Source organism: Haemaphysalis longicornis, unplaced genomic scaffold (genome assembly GCF_048455015.1).
Source record: "Haemaphysalis longicornis isolate Haplotype H1 unplaced genomic scaffold, Haemaphysalis longicornis Haplotype H1 scaffold_5, whole genome shotgun sequence".
In the NCBI taxonomy this organism is placed as follows: domain Eukaryota; kingdom Metazoa; phylum Arthropoda; class Arachnida; order Ixodida; family Ixodidae; genus Haemaphysalis; species Haemaphysalis longicornis.
In genome coordinates, this window is record NW_027526385.1 from 125,098,491 (window position 1) to 125,119,573 (window position 21,083).

Sequence of the window (21,083 nt, forward strand, 5' to 3'; positions counted from 1 at the left end):
CGATATACGACGGATACAGGCGCCCTTATCTGTCGTGTCGTGCCTTCGCCGAAGTAGGTTTTGTTTCCTTTTTTCGTGAGCTACAGCTTTCGCGACGGGATACTAACTACTCAGTCAAACATTCCTTCGAATCCACCATGAACAACCCTATACAGGTACGAACACGTACAGCCTGCTCTTTCACTGAACCCGCAGTTCCCACTGCTCACGGCTACCACAGGACGCGAAGGATGTAGGCTAACTCCTAGCTCGTACACGTCTAAATGCATAGTGAAGAAAGCAAATCCCAAAGAGCGCTTAAGAATGCAATTGTGACGCCAAGCCGAAGCCAAAACCTGTGGTATTCCCATAACTCCCGAGGACGACATGGATTCTAAGGTGCATTTCCCCTCTGGTATAATTACTAAGACTAAACTAATGGTCAGTAACCTCGGGCGAGCACAGCGGTATGAGATAGGTTGCGAGGCCGAGGAAATGGTAAGCGACTATATCTACTTAGGCCACGTTGTGACCCCGGATCCGTACCATGAACCAGAGATGATTACAAGGATAAGAATGGCGTAGAGTGGTTTCGTCAGGCATTCTCAGATAATGACTGTGGCAGCCTACCATTGTCACTGAAGAAGAAAGTGTATGACAGCTGCATCTTACCGGTACTCACCTACGGGGCAGAAACTTGGAGGCTCACTAAGAGGGTTCAACTTAAATTGAGAACGACTCAGAGGGCAATGGAGAGGAAGAAGATAGGTGCAACATTAAGGGACAAGAAGAGAGCGAGTGGGTCAGAGAACAAACGCGTGTTAAGGACATAGTAGTAGAAATTAAGAAGAAATAAATGTGGAGAGGGCATGTAATGCGAAGGCAAGATAACCGTTTGTCATTAAGGGTAAAAGATTGGATCCCTAGAGAAGGCAAGCGTGGCAGGGGGTGGCAGAAAGGTAGATGAGCAGCTGAGATCAACATCTTTGCGGGGATAAATTGGTCACAGTTGGCACAGGAGCGAGGTAATTGGAGAATAATGGGAGAGGCCTTTGCCCTGCAGTGGGCGTAGATAGGCTGATGACCACGATGATAATCATCATCATCACCAGCCTATCTACGCCCACTGCAGGGCAAAGGCCTCTCCCATTATTCTCCAATTACCTCGCTCCTGTGCGAACTGTGACCAATTTATCCCCGCAAACTTCTTGATCTCATCTGCCCATCTAACTTTCTGCCGCCCCCTGCAACGCTTGCCTTCTCTAATGATCCACTCTGTTACCCTTAATGACCAGCGGTTATCTTGCCTTCGCATTACATGCCCTGCCCACGTCCATTTCTTCTTCTTAATTTCTACTAATATGTCTTTAACACCAGTTTGCTCCCTGACCCACTCCGCTCTCTTCTTGTCCCTTAATGTTACACCTATCATTTTCCGCTCCATTGCCCGCTGAGTCGTTCTCAATTTAAGTTGAACCCTCCTAGTGAGCCTCCAAGTTTCTGCCCCGTAGGTGCGTACCGGTAAGATGCAGCTGTCATACACTTTCTTCTTCAGTGACAATGGTAGGCTGCTATTCATTATCTGAGAATGTCTGCCATATGCAGCCCACCCCATTCTGATCCTTCTAATTATCTCTGCCTCATGGTTGGGATCTGGGGTCACAACTTGGTCTAAGTAGATGTATTCGCTTACCAATTCCAATGCCTCGCCACCTATCTAAAACTGCTGTGCTGTCCGGAGGTTATTGATCATTACTTTAGTTTTCTGCATAATAATTTTCAGGCCCACGGTTCTACTCTGTTCGCCCAGTGCGGAAAGCATGCTTTGCAATTCGTCCCCCGAGTTACTTCGCAAGGCAACGTCATCAGCAAATCTGAGGTTACTGAGGTATTCTCCATTAACCCTTACTCCCACCTGTTCCCAATCCAACGTTCTGAATACTTCTTGTAAGCATGCTGTGAATAACATTGGAGAGATTGCGTCTCCTTGTCTGACACCCTTCCTTATAGGTATTTTACTGCTCTCCCTATGGAGGATGATGGTAGCTGTAGACCCATTGTAGATATCCTCTAGTATTCTTACGTATTGCTCATCTACCCCCTGGTTCCGTAATGCCTGAATGACTGCTAGGGTTTCGACCGACTCAAATGCTTTCTCATAATCTATGAAGGCTAAATATAGGGGTTCATTATACTCAGCGCACTTCTCCATCACCTGATTGATCGTGTGAATATGGTCCATTGTTGAGTAACCTTTACGGAACCCTGCTTGTTCTTTAGGTTGACTGAAATCTAAGGTTGCAGAGATTCGGTTAGCGATTACCTTGGTAAATACCTTGTAGACGACTGACAGTAAGCTGATCGGCCTTTAATTTTTCAAGTCCTTCATGTCGCCTTTCTTATGGATTAGGATGATGTTCGCGTTCTTCCAAGATTCCGGTACCATTGCGGTCATTAGGCATTGCGTATACAGGTTTGCCAGTTTTTCAAGTACAATTTCGCCGCCATCCTTCAAGAGGTCTGCTGTTATCTGATCCTCACCTGGTGCTTTGCCCCCTTTCATTTCTTTCAAAGCCTTTCTTACTTCTTTGGTCGTTACTGGTGGGATGTCTATCTCCTCAGAGCTACTGTCTCGTTCGGCATTATCCTGTATGTCCCGGCTACTGTACAGATATCTATAGAACTCCTCGGCCACTGTGACTATTTTATCCCTATTTGTGATGACATTGCCTTGCTTATCCTTAAGTGCATACATCTGATTTTTCCCCACGCCAAGACGTCTCTTCACTGCTTTCAGGCTACCTCTGTTCTTTACAGCGTATTCGATCCTCTCCATATTATACTTCCGTATGTCAGCTGTCTTACGCTTATTGATTAACTTCGAAAGCTCCGCTAGTTCTATTCTGTCAGCTGCGGTAGAGATTCTCATGGTTTGCCGTTTCCTGATTAGATCTTTCGTCTCCTGTGAAAGTTTACCAGTATCCTGTCTAGCCATAGTGCCCCCGACTTCTACTGCACACTCCGTGATAATGCGTGTAAGGTTGTAGCTGGCTTCCTGTGTCGTAACGATGATAATACTTATCAAGAAACTCTGTGGCCTTCGCCGCGTGCACTATCCTGCGTCGCCGGCTTGGCGTATGCGCTCTCCGCATTTGGGTAGCCCGCTGACCACCTGACCCACAGTGCGCCTGGGTAACAAGTTTCCCGCACTCGCCTAGTCAGTGCGAGTTTGGCCACGGATGTGAGCGAAACCTTCAGTCTTCTCCGAGCGGTTCGCGGGAGCAGGAGACTTTGAGCCGTCGTCGTCAAGGCGCCTGTCCACCCGGGGATATCTCCCAGCGAGCTGCTTCACGGAGACGGTCGGGAATGCTAAGCGCACGAAGCTAGCCTCGCAGACTCCGGAGATGCGAGCCGTACCGCTCGAAAACCGCCGGAAGCAAACCAGGGTAAACGAAGCTTTCGCTTTCCGTATCGAGAGTTAGCTGAGCTAAGCCGGAGCCATTCTTCGTGATTTTCTGGGGTATTGTCAAGCGTGTCGCACCACTCGTTAAAAAAAGATTTTGCACCAAACTGAAATTTTGGATGAGGCTAAAAAAGCAGCGGTAGCGTAGCAATCACTTAGTTTAATCTCTTGCACCTGCAGTTCCGGTTGCTCAGGACGGAGGCAGGCCAGGGCGATTTTTGTAGATTGAGCTACACTGGCCGAGGTTGAGCAGTTTCGCGTGGGTCCTTGAGAGCCGTGATGCGCAAGCACGGCATGTGGTGGCTCGGTTCATTTTATGGTCATGCGAGGGTGGCCGGGTGTGGAACCGATGACTCGTGCGTCGATGCAACACCGTTCTGCGCGAGCGCGGCACGTGGCGGCCCGTTCCACTTGATGATCATGCGAGAAGTGGGCGGGTGTGGGACCGATGGCTCATGCGTCGCAGAAACATCGGCTTGCGCCTGTGGAACCAGCTTAGCTGTGGAGCGATTGGCTACGCTGCGTCGGAGTAGCTTGATAAACATACATGTGTTACATAATGCGTACACATTGTGTGTCATTGAAGCAGCGGTAAGCATGATGATTAAGCTAATCCTAGAGCACACAGGGAAGCCAAGAACAGCCAGCTAAACCTTGACTCACGCTGCGTATATCCAGGCATAGCCAAACTAAGTCACTGCTACTTTTTTTAAATAAACCCCGCTTTGCCAGCTGGCTTCACGGCATGCACAGAAGCCGATGCGTACGACAGAAAATCGTTCAAAACGGTCCAGTGGACACAATCAATGAATGTCCTGTGGAGTAAACCACCTCTGAGAAGTACAGCCGTTAGGTTTGTATTTCGTATTCGTGGTTTGAAACAGCTCCAGGACACCTTTAACACCGACTTATGTTGTGCAGACACCAGATAATGTAATTCATTTGACCTTATAAAAACGGCTTATTGGCTGCCAATCTGTTCTCAGCCGCCGCTCATAATATTTCCGGGGTAATCATAAAGTCAAGTCAGTTGCACTGTATTTGGCTCCGGTGCTATCACGTTCCTTGTTTACGTCTCCGCATCCAGCAATCAGTCAATGCTACCGTGCTTACCTTCACCTAAAAGAGCGTCCCTTGGGTCGCTGCTCCAGTCAAAGGTTTATTAATCATTGCTGTGTCACATTGCCGCAAATGTGCAAAAATCGAATTATAGTCCGGAATGCTTCCTAACGTCCCAGTGCTTAAGAAAAGTCGCCCTTCCTCTTCAGCGTTTCTCGGTCCGTCGCCGCAGTAGAGCTAGCGGTTTTTACGTGGACTCCCAAGGCTTGTGTTATTTTTTAGATCATCATCATCATCAGCAGCAGCAGCAGCAGGATATCTACGCCCGCTGCAAGGCGAAGGCCCCTACCATAAATCTCCACTTTTGCAGTACTTCGCAAACTCCGCCCAATTTATCGCCGCAAACGTATTTATCTCAGTTCCCCATCTAACTTTCTGCCGCGCCCTGCAACGCTTGCCTTCTCTAGGGATCCACTCTGTTACCCTTAATGACCAGCGGTTATCTTGCCTTCGCATTACATGTCCTGCCCACGTCCATTTCTTCTTCTTAATCTCTACTAATATGTCCTTAACACGTGTTTGTACCCTGACCCACTCCACTCTCTTCTTGTCCCTTAATGTTACACCTATCATCTTCCGCTCCATTGCCCGCTGAGTCGTTCTCAATTTAAGTTGAACCCCCTTAGTGAGCCTCCCAGTTTCTGACCCCTATGTGAGTACCTGTAAGATGCAGCTGTCATACATTTTCTTCTTCAGGGACAATGGTAGGCTGCCATTCATTATCTGACAATGCCTAGCGAACGCACTCCACCCAATTCTTACCCTTCTAATTACCTCGGCTTCATGGTTGGGATCTGTGGTCACTAGTTGGCCTAAGTAGATATATTCGCTTACCACTTCCACTGCCTCGCCACCTATCCCAAACCTCTGTGCTCTGCCGATGTTATTGAGCATTAATTTAGACACTTTTTTTAGATACCTCCTCCAAACGCCGGGATCATTTCATTTAATACACGCTGCTGCTTTTCGCTTGCCGCACATCAACAGAGCAAAAGAATGGCACCGTTTTTTCTTCAATCACGCACACACGCAGCTGAACACTTATTGTGCATGATGACTGTTCGGTTTTCAATGTGGCCAAAGAAACGTATTCATAGGATAAATTGTACGCAACACATCCGTGGAGTGAAACGTTCATTCGCAACACCGCAGAGCTGGAGGTACTCCTCCTCATTACCTTGGCATTCCAACCGCTTTCGTAGGCTTTTCCAATTCTATGCTCAGTTGTTGGGAATGTGCAGGAAACGGGCTAAATTAATTGAATTAGGAATATAATCCAAAAATCGAACTTTCCCTGTTACCTAAGACCTCTAGTTGCTCTGGGTGATTGTTTCGGTAAGGAGGCATCACGTGTAATTCTGATGCCAAGGTCGCAGTTATCTAGTGGTAGAGGATAAGAGGAAGGACGTGACGTAACGAACGCATAAGCATCTCACTCCAAGCGCGCCCTGTTGTTTGTGGGCGCAATAGCGATAGGATACTAAGCTATGACCATGCCATAAAACCTGAGTTGGCTGTCGACAATTTGAGGCTCAATTGAAGGTGTATTTCGTAGAAAGAAGTACTTGGTAGTTCCAATTGGCCGTTTTGTGTAATTACAGCATCTCTCCACCTGTCAACAGAAGCAGGCAAAAATTGAAAGTATTTGTGATGATTGCTGAAGGGAGTCAGTCAGAATGAATTATGCTTCGTACATATTACACGTTTGAAGCAGACTTCACTCTCCTGAGATGACATCGACAGGTGCTCAATTTGAATCACTCTTTAAAACACAATGTGTACCATAGGCAATCAAGAAACGTTTTTTTTTACTGATCTGTGCTTTAAACGTTCGTTCCGTGCCGAAGAGCCCCTCAAAGTAAACTACAACGCTTTGCGCTGCGGCTTACGGCATAATTCCCAAATCCCAAAAATGTCCGTTCTTTTATGGGTATACGCAAGTTAGTCAGATTTCAATGAAGCCTGGCGCACAGTGTAGCTTAACATAAGAGGACGCCAAACTTGTATCTGAACCAAGCTGGCGATGGGCCGCTTATTTGTGCCAAAAACACCACAAAAGGCACACGCACATATATGGATCGTCTTATTTTATTTTTATTAGCGAAAACAGTAAGGAGAAATACATTTCAGGTCCGCAGCCATATAATGCGGCTGAAAAGTGACTCGCACTGAAGCGTACTTCGAACCTTCGTATCAGCGCCTCCAATTTAATGGGCTGTTTGCATATCCACCGAAATAAACTGGGATGAGCAGTTTTAAAGCTCTTTGTCTTCACCCTTATATAAAAAATTGAATTTCAAAAGTATGCTACTCGCAGTTGCAAGAACCTTTACATCTAACACTGCTGGGGATCTCAGTCTACAATCCGCTTCCAAGGATTGTCCCCTACACGGGCCAGTCGTACTAGTCGCCCGATGTCACCCGCTTTCAATACCTCCAGAGCAGTGCTGGGGTAGTTCGTGATGACAGCGTCCACTCCAAGCCTGAAAAATCGACAGAAGAACATTTCACTCAGCATTAGTGTACTGCCATACAGTTTTTCGCCGACAGGGTTATGCAACGTCAGAAACATTGGTGTAAGTTATTCGAAGTGCAGTGATATTGTGACCAGTATGAGGGGATAATCTGCGTAAAAAAAGTTCCACTGAGAAATTTAGAAGATGGCTCGTACACTACTGCCACTTAATACAACGCAGTTTCGCAGTAGAAATAACCCTTAATGAGTTGCAAATCTAGGAAATTTCAGCAGTAATTTCTGAACTCCCGATGATTATACGCGAAATCAATCTTTCGAGATGCACCGCTGCAGGTTCCATGTTCAACAAAACCCGAATGCACCCGAACCTTTTGGTCGTTCTTCAGTGTAAAAGTGATATTCTGCAATAAAAGTGTTTTAAAGCGCAATTAAGAGGGCCATGAAGTCAAAATGCAAGATTGTTTATTGATAAAAAATTATAGAACGAAACTGACAGAATTTTAACGCGAACTTCGCCTAAATGAGTTATAGCATAAGAAAAAGGAAGAAAATACTCGTTAGACCATGCATGCTAAACACCAGCATAATTTACCGCACTAAAATTATGACGTATTAAGGATGCAATTTTTGATTGCCTGTGGTCTCAAAAGACAAATGCAAGCCACAAACAAAATAGGGATCCCCAGCTAGCAGAGCAAAACAGATTCGCGTTGAATACAGTGCATATTCTTTGTATTGCATCAGGAATAGTGGGGTGAAATACAACTATCGCAGAAACACGCCAATTGAGGCCCATCGCGCGTACACAGCAGCCAACACCGCTAGCCAGGCATTTGACAGGACACAGCATAACTACCATACAGACAATGCAGCCTACGGGATGCTCTTTGTGAAATTGTACCCTATCTTTCACGACATGATTCAAGTTACCTTGTAACAAAATACGGCAAGTACCAGTCGATAAGAAGTAAATAAAAAACAGCGTTCCAGAACGGCATAGCTGTGCCATGTAAAAGACTAACAGCCACAATACGCGTTTTTTCATTGTTCGCCGCTCACCAGTTCACCCGTTGCACATACAGATACCTGTTGCGTTGGGCCACCCGGAAGCTGCTGCTCGGCTTGATAATGAATTAAAGACGAAACGCTTATACGAGAGCTCAAACCAGCAGGCTGAAACTAGTAAATAACAGGAAACTTCACTAGCCGGTAGCGTCGTGAGTAAGGATGCAAAAAAATGACATCGCCGAGCTATGAAGCCAGCAATGGACGCCTCGATTTCGACTTTGACGGCTTCTGAAACTGTTGAAATCACGGTACTAGTTAGTGCTCGGCATACGGAACGCTTCACTAGCCATATCGTTCGGTAGGAAAACTGGGCTTCGGTGGATTGCATGTGCATAACCGGGTCTAGCCAAGCTAAGTCATAGCAATTTTTTAAAGCTATTATTCGGTATTTGCTCCCCTAAACTGGCACTGACTTTATTACGCTAGCGGTACCAAAAATCTTGCAAATATCACCGATCCAGATTTAAATCCACAATCTGCTTGCTACAACTTCCACGTTGACAAGCGAATCCTGCTAGTTGTTTTCAAACCGTTCATTCGATGACCTCTCGGGTAGTAAAATAATGAAAAATTATAACAAGGTAGAACCACAGCGCCATTGTTTGCTTGTAGTAAGAAAGGTATAAATGACTTCAGCGGAAGCGTAACAGCTGTGGCCATATACTTCCGTATTGGCAGTTCTGCTCCCGTACTCTTCTTGAGCCCATTACACGGCAAAATTACAGTTGTCCGAAAGACGAGTTTGTTTAAAAGGGGAGCCCATATAAAATACGAGGACACCTAAGCGGTACCCTTTGGTTGTGAACGAGAAAGCTTTGTTTCTAACCAGAGAACCTGAAAGCTGGTATTGGTACGGCACAATATGCATTCGGCTCCGGGATAAGTAGAAGACAGAGCCTTGCTTTGTGGCGGAGTAAGTTATTTAAACGACAGGACGGCACATACCCGCGTTACCATCCAAGAAGGGTGTACCAGCCAACGACCACCAGGCCGGTGCACCCCGCGTTCTTACGCAATCGGCCCGCTTTGGATTTCTTCAGATGCAGGCTCACACGTCGAGGTTAATGAGAGCTTTGGAGCCGCTTCAGGCGTCAGCTTTTTTAAATGCAGCGCACTTTATGGGCTCGCCTTGTCGTCGTAGGTCGCTAACGGCCGGTGTCAAGCGACTGCCGGAATCAGGCGCCTCAGCGAGATAACTGACCCAAATTAGCCTGGTGTACCACCGTCACGGAGTCACGCTGAGGCTTCTAAAACTACGCGGTTTAAATAATCATAACCGTTCAAACCCCGTGAACTGCTTGCGCTTGTCATACATCTCCGCGTTGTTCAGCGCAAAGAAAACTGCAGGTACATTTTAGGCAAAATCTCGTGTATGAAACCGGCGGCCCCGCGTTCATTTAGTTGGCAACACTCATTAGGTTGGTGTTTACGAAAGTAAGTGAAAACAGCGGCCAGGCAAAAGGACACAGCGCGTTCGAATTGACATAGAAAGGCTACAGCCTCTCAAGAAAACAAAAATTGTTCGTTCAAAATGGCGCAAAACAGCCCCAGCTTATGAAATTAAAGCAAGCACAAAAACAACAGAACTATCGCTGGCGTAGTTTAAGGCAGAGGCGCGCGGGCACTGCGAAGGCGGGAAATTTGAATTGCCTATTCATCAAGAGAGGAGTGAGACCGGGCGGCGAAGAGCGCGATGGCGGGTAGCAGTGAACGAATAACGGCGCAACGTCCCATTATGACGAATTGCTGCTCTGCACTTCCGACGGCTTTCACATGGAGTGGAACGGCTTTAATTTTTTCCTCAATGGGCCACCTAATCCTTATAGGTATGTTTATGCACTACTATACTTTGATTTTGATTTGTGATAGGGCTCATATGAATATGTGTATTATTTTTTCAGCATAACCATGGTCAAAGAGCCATTTATATTATTCTATTACTCACTGCACTGCCTACAACTGCAAAGTAGGGCAGCGGCCAGAAAAAATCCCCACTTACCTGATCTCTCTTCCGATAACGCTCTGCGTGTCCAGGTTATATGCGTAGCCCTTGTCAACAAAATTGCAGCCAGGAATTGTGCCTTCTCGGCAGTCTACAATAGCCTGCAGGCGTTCGTATAGGGCCCCTCCGTACGGAAGGCAGTTGCTGGTTCCACTTCCCAGCCATCGACCCTCGGTTATATTCAGCTCCGCGAAAGCTTCACCGATTTTGGTCAATGGCTCCCAGCCACCGAAATCAAATCCTGCAGAAAATATTGAAAGTGTTCAATTTTCTTCAAGGTACCAGGCAAAGCTTGGTAATTCACCATGAGTTAATGTTACACTTCCCTGCATTTAATCCCAACACTGAACTGTGCCACATATCAAGAGGTTTCTGGGTTTGTTCTAAAAAGCCCCTTAGCCCGCAAGAAAATGAGCTCCCATACCGAACATTTTAGCTAGGCGATCCAGTACGTGGGTGACTTTTAAGGTATATAATTCAAAATATTTGAAGATTGCGTTGGGACACTATATACGCAAGAGTGCGCCATGCGCGTGAGAAATCGGTACCGCACTGAAAAAAAACGGAGTTGCGTACTTTTTACTGGACCTAATGTAAATATCTCCTTAGCAGCAAGTACTAACGAAAAAATGCAGCGTTATTATCTCACAAATGAAAGCACCTTGCTCACTCTTGATACACAGTTGCAAGTTGCTATTGGTTGTCGTGCCGCAAAATGCCAGTTTTGTCGGTAATCGAAGTGTCCTAGACAGGCTGAGGTGCTTGTGCCTTAAACGTAGTCCGCCAGGTCGCAGAAACTTTGTAGTGGAAAGTGCGGCAGAAATTGTTAAGCCAGAGAAGAAAACAGCATAAGAAATTCCAGGGAAGCAGGATTTCCAAAAAATGCTTTGCCAATTTCTACACAATTGTTTTGTAGGTCAGGCTACCAGATATTAGGGGTTTTTTTATCCATATCATTAGTCTGAATTGGTAGGACCTTCCGTTATCGTGATACGAAAAACCACATTTTGTTTCACCTGCTGTTGTTTCAAGTTCTGCATTCGTAAGCCTTCGAGTCGGAGTGCACTTCTAGTCAACAAACTTCTGTTGCATTGCAGTGGATATATTGTTAAGATCCATCTTGCGGAGGGCAAAGAGAACACTCCTCTGTGTGACACTCAATGGCGCTGGTTGTGACAAAATTTGGCGCCGCCCTTTAATGTACTCATCCTATCTTGTTTTGAGTTGTTTTGTTTAGTGCTGAAGTGTACATGCCCGAAGATACAAATAGATCGTTTAAATTAAAACGTTGCCATTCGTCAACTACGCGATGAGCATATACATCGACAAATCTTAGCCCTTTATGTGAGCCTTGATGTTTCTTCGCAGTTTATTTGGAATTACTTTGTGAAAACGAACCCAAATTTTCACTCTTTGTGGCGACCTGTTCTGAACTGTTGCTTTTTATTATTTGCTTACCTAAATGATACTTACATATTCTGCAAGACCAATCTGTTACATTTAAGTATTTTATTGTATTGATTACGAGAACACCTGCGTTTTCATGGCTCTTCAGTTCTATTCGTTGTAACATCTTGGAACTTTGTCGAGCACCTTGAACGGCTTTCACCCAGGAAGCCGCCCAGTTTCTGCTCAGATAACCATCTGAAGTGCTTTGAGATTTTACTACTGCGCGCATACGTTTTGTTATCGCAAACGGAAAACTATGGATCACTAGAAAGAAATATGTTTGTAACAGTTATGGATGGCTACAATTTACATCAAAGCAGAAACCAGAGCACCAATATGTAGCTTTTAATACGCAGATACACATTCTCCTCTAATAAAAAGCCAACTACTAATACTGACATTTAGAAAGTCCATGATAATGATAATAATGATGCTGATTTGAATATGCTGGTGCATGCCTGACTACGGGTAAACAGCTCCAGAATATAGTTATTCACTGACAGGGTTGTGAAGGAACATACTAAAACTAAGACCTGTTGTAACGCAAGGGCTTCTTTTCACAAGACATTGTATGCTTCATCACTGTGTGTCTGTGTGTGTGTGTGTGCGTGCGTGTGTGTGTGTGTGTGTGTGTGTGTGTGTGTGTGTGTGTGTGTGTGTGTGTGTGTGTGTGTGTGTGTGTGTGTGTGTGTGTGTGTGTGTGTGTGTGTGTGTGTGTGTGTGTGTGTGTGTGTGTGTGTGTGTGTGTGTGTGTGTGTGTGTGTGTGTGTGTGTGTGTGTGTGTGTGTGTGTGTGTGTGTGTGTGTGTGTGTGTGTGTGTGTGTGTGTGTGTGTGTGTGTGTGTGTGTGTGTGTGTGTGTGTGTGTGTGTGTGTGTGTAGTCTACCGAACTCGACCCGTGTTAGAAGTATCGTGTAAGAGGGTTAGCGTGATGTTTAAGAGTGTCCGCTCTGGTGCTTACCAGGGGGATGGCAATGTGTCTGCTGTCTTGTGAGTTTGCGCGTTCGTGTTCAGACTTTATGTGCCTCTGTGTATGAGATTACGGTCGTAAAGGCGGTGGGACAACTGTTGCTTTTTTCGTTACGGCAGACACGCTTTCCAAGAAGTTCAGCTCGGATAAGAGATATTAGGTAATCAGATGGAGTAAAAACGAAATATAGCCCACGCTTTGTTCTGGGTCCCTCTCGCACGCCTACAGTCGGCGTTTCCCCACGGCCACATTGGGTTGTGCCAGGCCCTGTACACCTGCGGAATGGACTTTCCGGTAGAGCCTAAGAATCGCGCTGTGACGATTTCTGTTGCCTCCTCCATGTTCATGAGTGTTATAAATGTGTGTGAGGTTTTGGTGTTTCGGCAAATCTATTCGAGTTTGCTCTTGCTTCGTTGAACTTTTTACGAACGTGTGAGCTGTTTGGTCCTTAACCTATGTACGTTAATGCTGAAGGGAAGTAGTCACTGTAGATGAGTTTACGCCAACGTCCAACTCAAGAGATGGAAAAAAAACTAAAGAACCAATAGCCAGGTCAAGGTGTGAGTCAGCGTTGTGCGCTGTGTGATAATATGTGGGGTGTTTGTGGTTTAAGAGGCATGCTCCCTAGCGTGTCATAAAACTTTTGATAAGGCGACCTCTGGCATCTGTGCGGGAAGACCCCAGACAGGGTTATGCGCATTGACGACAGGCACCGCATCTGCCATCGCTTCAAAATAAAAGCTTAGAAAGGGATAACCTGCTGGGATATAAATAGAGCATAACTTCATTAAACCACTAAATATTATTGTGCAAATAGGAACAGCCCAAAGGAGAGCCGGCACGGCGATCCTATTGCACGCTAATTATTTTCAGGAGATAACGGCAACCCCTCCCGAGGAGTGTGCTCAGCCTTTTCTGTCCGCAGAAACGTCCCGACACCCATGTCGTCGCTGGGTGCCCTCAAAGCTCCCAAAAGAAGGGGATCCTTGGACTGTGCACCCTTTCGGGTGTTCTATTCTATACCTACGAGGCCATTACGAGCTCCACGCATGGCGCAGGCGGTGCGGCGGTAATGGGGGTTGCCATGGGTCTCCTCATGCGGGCTTGGGGTACGTGGAGAAGAAATGGTGGGATTGGCATTGTCCCAACATGACGGTCGCCTCCACAACTGCTGCCGGCTGGGGAAGTGGCATGGTGACGGATGGTGCTCAAGAAGCAGCCCAGTGGGCGCGGAGGCGGCACCAGATCACTCTCGCTGAACGCGGTTCCCGCCAAAACCAGACGACGCTCCGCACATTAGCCAGCCGCGTCGGCATACGTTACTACGGCGATATCTGGAAATATCTTCCGTGCTTTCGGGAAGGTGATGGCTTCTGTATATTACATTTGTGTTCTGCTTCTATAAATTAAGTTTATCACATACCCCTGAGTATGGCGGGTCGGAAACCTGAGAGCACGGCCAGATGAAGCTCTGTGAATTGCAGTTTTCACATAGGTGGTCATGTTCGGCGCACTTTGCGCAGGTGCGTAGGCTGCAGCAGGAGCTAGTGCCGTGCCCGAAGCGCTGGTACTTACAATAGGGCCGCGGGTTGAGGACGAACTCCGGAGCGGACATCAAATAAAACCTGCCTTGATGAATTGGGAAAGTGTTCACCGGTCAAGGGTTAGACTTAGGAGTTTGGTCGGGACTTTTTATTTTCAGGATATGGTTATGCGCCTCATGCTGTTACGCCCTGATGTTGAAGGCCATCAAAAATGCTGCAGTTTTGTTCATTAACTCGGGGTGGGAAATCACTCCGTGAGAGCGATTAAGGCTGCGGTGAGGCGTGAGCTTTATGTGGAGATCGGCGGTTTGTGTCTGATTCAGGAATGCTGTGGCCTGCTGCTTGGTGCTGACTTCCACCAGCGGCCCTCCACTTAATTGCTTGGATTTGTAGAGCTCTCCGATAATGTTTGCTAGGAACTTAGAGGTCTAGAATACGCCCAATGAAGGAGCATGCTTTTGTTTTCCTACCTATCCCATTCTCCAGGAGCGGGATAGTTACCACAGTTCAGGAGAGCGACAGTCGGGAGGAATGGCAACGAGACATCGGTTCGGTCGTTTTGAGGGGCCGATGATGTGTGGGATACTTTGGAATACCATGTGCCATTGCATACACCAAGGCACTTGCGTACTTTCGTTACTGATTTTACCCAGATGGCCAGTGGTCGCGGAGCTCGCTGCCTGGTAGGCAGACAGGCACCCTTCGGCCGGAGCTTGACCAGGGCTCCGACGGCCGTCGTCCCAGGATTCTACCCTCCACTTCTCAGCATATAGCTACGGTTGATTACAGCATGAGTGTGAGGGATAAGCATGCGGAGTCACCACTACTGTCACCTTGAATACACGAGGTGCCACGTGCGGGTAATTGAAAAGTCCAAGTAAGCCAAGATATAATTCTACACTGCAAGCGGCCACACACAAAATTTAAAAAAAAAATAGGCCGAGATAAGATTACGCACAAAAACAAGCGAGGAGAACGCCGTATTTATGTGGTTCGAACATGGTGTACTATCAGAACATATTCAATCTTTTGCATGGTATATCGTTAGAGCTCGTACGATGACTAACTGCGCAATCATATTTCTGAAGGAATTTTGTCAAACCATTCCCTAACTGTTAATAGACTGTTCGGCGTCAGAACGTTCTTCAGATATTTAGGTTCAGCCGAAAAAATGAATATACATTGCCTTTACTGACTTTTCCGACATCCCAGCGATTTTTGTTATTTAAAGTTTGAAGGTTCTGTGTTGAAGCGAACCAAACAGGCATTCTCAGTGAACGTAATGCGGAGCGAAGGTAAGCGATGCGCCACTCACTAACCTACGTGATCTCTCCAGGAAGCGGGGATGGTGTCTAGGACTCCCTTGAAAACGTTCATCTCAGAGGTGCTGCTGACGTACAGCAGCACGGGAATGGCTTCTGCTGGAGCAACTGAAAGAAATGTATGAGATAATGGTTTCAGGGGACACCATTGCACTCAAAATATTATTACACCTCTCATTTGAAAGGAATGATGAAGAAAATACCCGTCATTTATTCTGGAAGGTCGCCTACAGAGTAACACGAAACCTGAGCGAATGGAAAAACTCACCCGAATTCCCGTCAGTTCATTTATCCAACCACTTCTTGCTAAGAAATGTTACTAATAGAAATTACACAAAACCAATTTTAAACATACCGCCATGCGACCCGGCTAAAAGAGAGGAATGTAATAAACTGCAGGAGGGCTGGAAGCTGGGCTAGTTGGAATTGAGACATTCTTGGATAAAACCAGGGCGAATTCAGACGAAGACAGAAGGAAGTAACAGCTGCTGCCCTTGTAGTTTCTTCCTTCTGTCTTCGTCTGAATTCGCGCTGGTTTTATCCAAGAATGTAATAAAGCAAAGCTTTCTACCTGTACCAGCCAACGGTCCTTTCGTTGCGCGCGGAACAAGAAACTCCGAACGCGGCTGGGGAGGAAGAGGGCGGTTTTCACTCACGGAGCGCACTGTAGAATGCGCGGCGATTTATTCAGCGTTCCCCGCGCGCTCCCGCCTGCGGGCGCATCGGGGTGACCCGGCTTTGTCGTCTGCTTTAGCGACGGTTGTTTTGGGCCTGTTTAGGCGTAGCTTCGCGTCCATTGCGCGCTTCCTTCGCACGGCTTGCTTAAATTGTTCGACAGCACGTACTGGGTTATCCGGACCTGACGGAGTGAAGTGGTCGTACGGCAAACATACGTTTACGATTGCTTTGCAGGGAACGAAACCAAAATTATGAGACCGCACACAGACATCTGGCCGCTAAACAAACACTATGTTTTGCGCACTGCTTGCCATGAATGGAACTGCGTTTTCTAAATGGGTGAATATCAACTGGGTTGTATTTTAACAGGTATTACAAAAGTCGGAAGGAGGAACTGGTTCTGATAAATAGCGATTATAAAAGTTCCCGCAGCATTCGCGCAATTTTCAAACTCACTAAACTGAGTAGTTTCAGTCAGTATAAATAGTAATCACTAAGCTCACATGCCGAATTGTTCCGGTGTCCGCGCTTGTATTGCGTGGTGGTATAGGCACGAGCTAGCGCATCAGAACGGCTAGGTTCCGCTGTCTCATCCTTCAAATCACGCTTACCGACGTTTTCTTTCTGCCGGCGCATATCCGGGCTCCAGCGGTGGCGTCCGCCGCTCTAGCCCGGCCGTGGCCAACGCTTCGGCGTTCGGGACGCCGCCTCTGTGAATTCTAGGTAACGGCAGACAGAATCTCTGGTTTCATCTTTTGTAAAGCCACGTGTGTGAATTCGAGTGACGTCTTAAGGGCAATTGTGGGTGTCGTTTTCAGCTATGCTTTCCAACCAGATTCACAGCGCGGACTGGAGCCAAAAGAATTTTTATGGCACGGCTCACGATCCCAAAATACCAAACAGCTTATGTCAACGCTTAGCAAATCTGCTAGTTCAAACGGCTTCCAATTTCATCGGCACATTTTTATTAGGCTGTACGGGCTGAATATACCTGATATCTTTAAAAGTTACATCCAGCAGAGAGTGAAAAGCGCTGAAATAATGTTCCTAATATTTTTTTTTTACTCTGGCCAGTTCAGATATTGAACTGCTTTTCGTAGATATAGGTAACTTATACGCGTTTCTAAACACTATTTTAGAAGATTTAGCTGTAACACCCACCTGATAGGAAAAATCACGATTTGGGGGAATGACGTGTTTAATAAACAGAATATTCAATACCTAACAGCTTGTTTTCTGAAAATCCAATCCGTTTTTGCTTGCAAGTGCTGTCCAAACAATTGCCCCAAAAATGATGCGAGGATTTTGTTCTAAGATGGAAATTAAAAGGCAAGCAGGATTTTTAACTCTTTCATTACCGTGGGGAAATAGGCGACTTTTCATAGGTTTTAGTAAGTATTTTTTAAAAAACGTTATTTAATGCTTATTGTGTAATGATATATATCAAAAGAAAGCTAAGTAAACATACTTTCGAAATGTGTCAGTTTTAAAAGCTAAAATCACAACGTAATATGTGAAAAAAAATTTAAAATACAACATTTATTGAAAATTTCATAGAAAATTTGTAATGATGTGCCCACTATGTAAAAGAGGTAAAAATGAAAAATATTCCGAAATATACAAATTGTTTGCGCACCAGTCCTGTACATTACAGGAAAGTTTCAATGCGCTTGCGAAAAAGTATACTAGTTACATTTTTTTCTTTCCTGCCCAGTAAAAATTGCTTTGTTCGACCAAGGTTGCACAGTCTTATCTACTTATTGTACAAGTTTGCCATACACATAAACACAGTAAATATGAGTAAAAAGAGAAAGAAATGCACTATTGAACCGTGCATATCTGGACAAATTCCGCCGCATTGTGGCTCAAGAAAAAAAAACATGACTGTGAAAGTATAACGCTTTCGTTGTCCGAACTAAAATCCGATGATCCGGGATAATCTTTGGAGTCACTGCTACTAGAAACAGCCCAATCGTCACTTCCAGACGCAACAGAATTGCCAGAAAGGCGTCATACGTGCAACAGTCCCACAGCCGGATCGTCTCCCATGTTCGTAAACAAACGCCGCGAACCGCACACTTTGAACAGCCGTTAATACAAACTACTCTGGAAATGCGAGATCACTGCCTGGAGAATGCGACAGATGGCACCGCAAGTCCACAGGAGCGCTCGTATTTTTAAAATTGTCCATGGCGCGTTCGGGTCACCGGTGACCCACGTTCAAAAGACGCGTTAACAAAAGAGTTCAATTACAGCCCTTCAGATGTGGATTTAAGTTCAATTTTTGGGCGCTCGAAAAGAGCTCCACATCTGCTCACACTTTTTGTTGCAACCACACGCTTCGCTTACGAGACCATGCTATAGCGCAAACGCCCGTATGTCGAGATTTCAGATTACGGTAAAGCTCCCTGGGTGGACAAAATTTATCTCGAGCCCTTCACTACGGCACGCCTCATAATTTTTGTAGTTTCGGAGCGTTAAATCTCCTGATCAAAAAGCCAATAATATCTATAGCTATGAAGCGAAATGCCGGACTAACACACACTTAAAATCTCGGGAGTACATTTCTGTCATGGCGGAGGCGTTTACTAAGGCGGTGTTTTGGAATTTGTACCCCAGCCACTGAGGAACAGCGGCGAATTCTGTTTTCGTGAATTTATGATAATCTTGGTCACCCGTTCACATCTCGACGTGCTTTTTGCTGAGATGTGTAGCGCCTAAGAATATCTAAAAAGTACTCCTGGCTATCGCCCAAACCAATACCATGAGGGCGACTGTGCATTTCCGAACACAATGGGTGGGGTTATAAAGATTCTCAAATAATTGTTTCAGTGATTGGTTTATACAATTGATATTTGCTAATAAATATCGCAAATACAAATGCAAAAAACTCATTTTTCTAATTTCCCCCTGCCGCTCCTGAAAGGGCGAGAAGAGTTTTTTCAATGACATGCCGAAGAGGACTAACGGGTGATATCAGCGCTTAGCCAAACTGCTGCTTCAAACGGCAACAAAGTTGATGTGCATAGCCTGATTATAGTGTGCGACCTCAGTATTGTTAAATATTTACAATGTGAAACTGAGCCAAAAACATGGCTAGAAACAAATAAATCAAGTTAAAAAATATGCACTCTCGGGGATTGGAACTTGCGAATTGCCAAAGAATATACATAGTGTTCCAGACCACCCGGCCTTAAGCCAATGCTGCCACGGCTTAAAAATATCAAGTATATAATTATAGCACGTTTACTTCTTTATTTAGTCCTAGCATTCGAAATACCTTATCCTTTCAAGAAGCTTAGATGAATATTTCTTGAAGAGCGCTCGCTTTCTAAACGCCCCCGAAATTTCCGCAAATGTCTCACTTCTAGCGACTCCATTCCGTAGGCGGAAAGGCGTTCGCGGATATATGGCCGTGCTGCTGACCGCTGTGCTAGTTCACCAAGCGCAAAGCAGTGCTTCCCGCTCCTTGGTTTTACGCTGTAAGGTAAACTTTTGAGTTGGTGTCTATTCTTTAGAACCTATCTTATTTTCGCTGACAATGGTCACGCCTTCAATTCGCCTTAGATATTTCTACTACTATACCGGTTAGGCAAGCGTCGCTTGTGGGCTTTTGTAGAGAGATATAGAGGCAGAGCTTGATACACTCAAGAAACTAACAAACTAAAGGCATATTCTCTCAGGCACAAACGTGCCGTGGCTTAGTTTCAACTGAGGACGATTTGAGACGTTCCGCCTGCGGCCAGCCGGCAAAACGCTAGGCCGACTGATTCTGTCGGAGGGTCGGCGAGCCATGCAGTAGCGCAGTCAAGCCAAGCCTTCTTATTTTTGCGTCACACAAAAAGTAAAATAAAATTAGTGAGGAGGATGTAGAGAAGAGGAAATCATTTTTAAACTGATTTTTCTACAAAAGAAAACCGCGTAAACGGAGCGAGAGAGGTCGAAACGGCGCGTAGAGATTCCAAACTACAATTTCAGCCAGTAATCCTGCGATGTTCACAAATCCCTTCAGTGTCCCATTTACCATGACAATCTATAGATGGGTATAAAAATTTGGAACAGCGTGGGTGAGGGGTGGGACATGTTTTAAGCTCCGTAAGAATCCGTAAGCTTACCGTCTTTCCAGAGAAATTTTTTCAATTTTTCGACAATGTCTACGCCAGCTTGGTGATGGTATTCTGTAGAAATGCTTGATGTCTGCAGGGCCAGATACAGGAGCGCAACTTGGCGAGGAAATCGGCCATCTGTGGGAGTAGTGAAACATAACAAAGAATTCAGCTTAGAACAACAACGAAAGACGCTACACTAATGCAATAAAACGTGTCTCCCCGAAATACACGGGGACAAGCCCTTGCTTACCACCGGCGATTCGAAAAGCTTTTCGCAGGCAGTGGCACAGAATATTGGCAAGTTTCTCAGGTGCTGCACAGCGCGCCAAATGACCAAAACAAGTATTCGCAAAAAAAAAAAAACCTTTTCGCGAACAAAGCACTTTGAAGTGAAATTACATCCAAACTACGTCACAAAATGAAAATGCATAGTCCGTTACATTGACATTTTATTACTTTAGGGTGGTCTCTGCTCTTCTTCCAACCAAAGAAAACAACGTCTCAAAATACAGTATCAAAACGAAAACATGGACCTATTGAGTGAAATGTAGAGTCACAGTGAGCACACCGCTGAATTTTCAGGTAACAAAATTGCCGATTAGAACGGCGCCGTTTCCGCAAACCCAAGTGCAGAGGTCCTACTGGTTTCCTACAGTGACAATATTACCTGTGACAACAATACATTCTAGTTCACTGTTGCGCACGCGACGATGAAACAACGCAATACAAGCTGGGGAATACAGGATACCTTATCATGGAGGCTCCTTTACAAGGCTGTATGAATGATGTTTCAAGAGTTTCTGGCGAAACAGGTCTACTGTAGTGGTTCTAACACTCAAACTTTGTTCCACTTTCCACACAATTATATTAAATTCGCGATGTATCCCAGTGACCTACCTTATGCC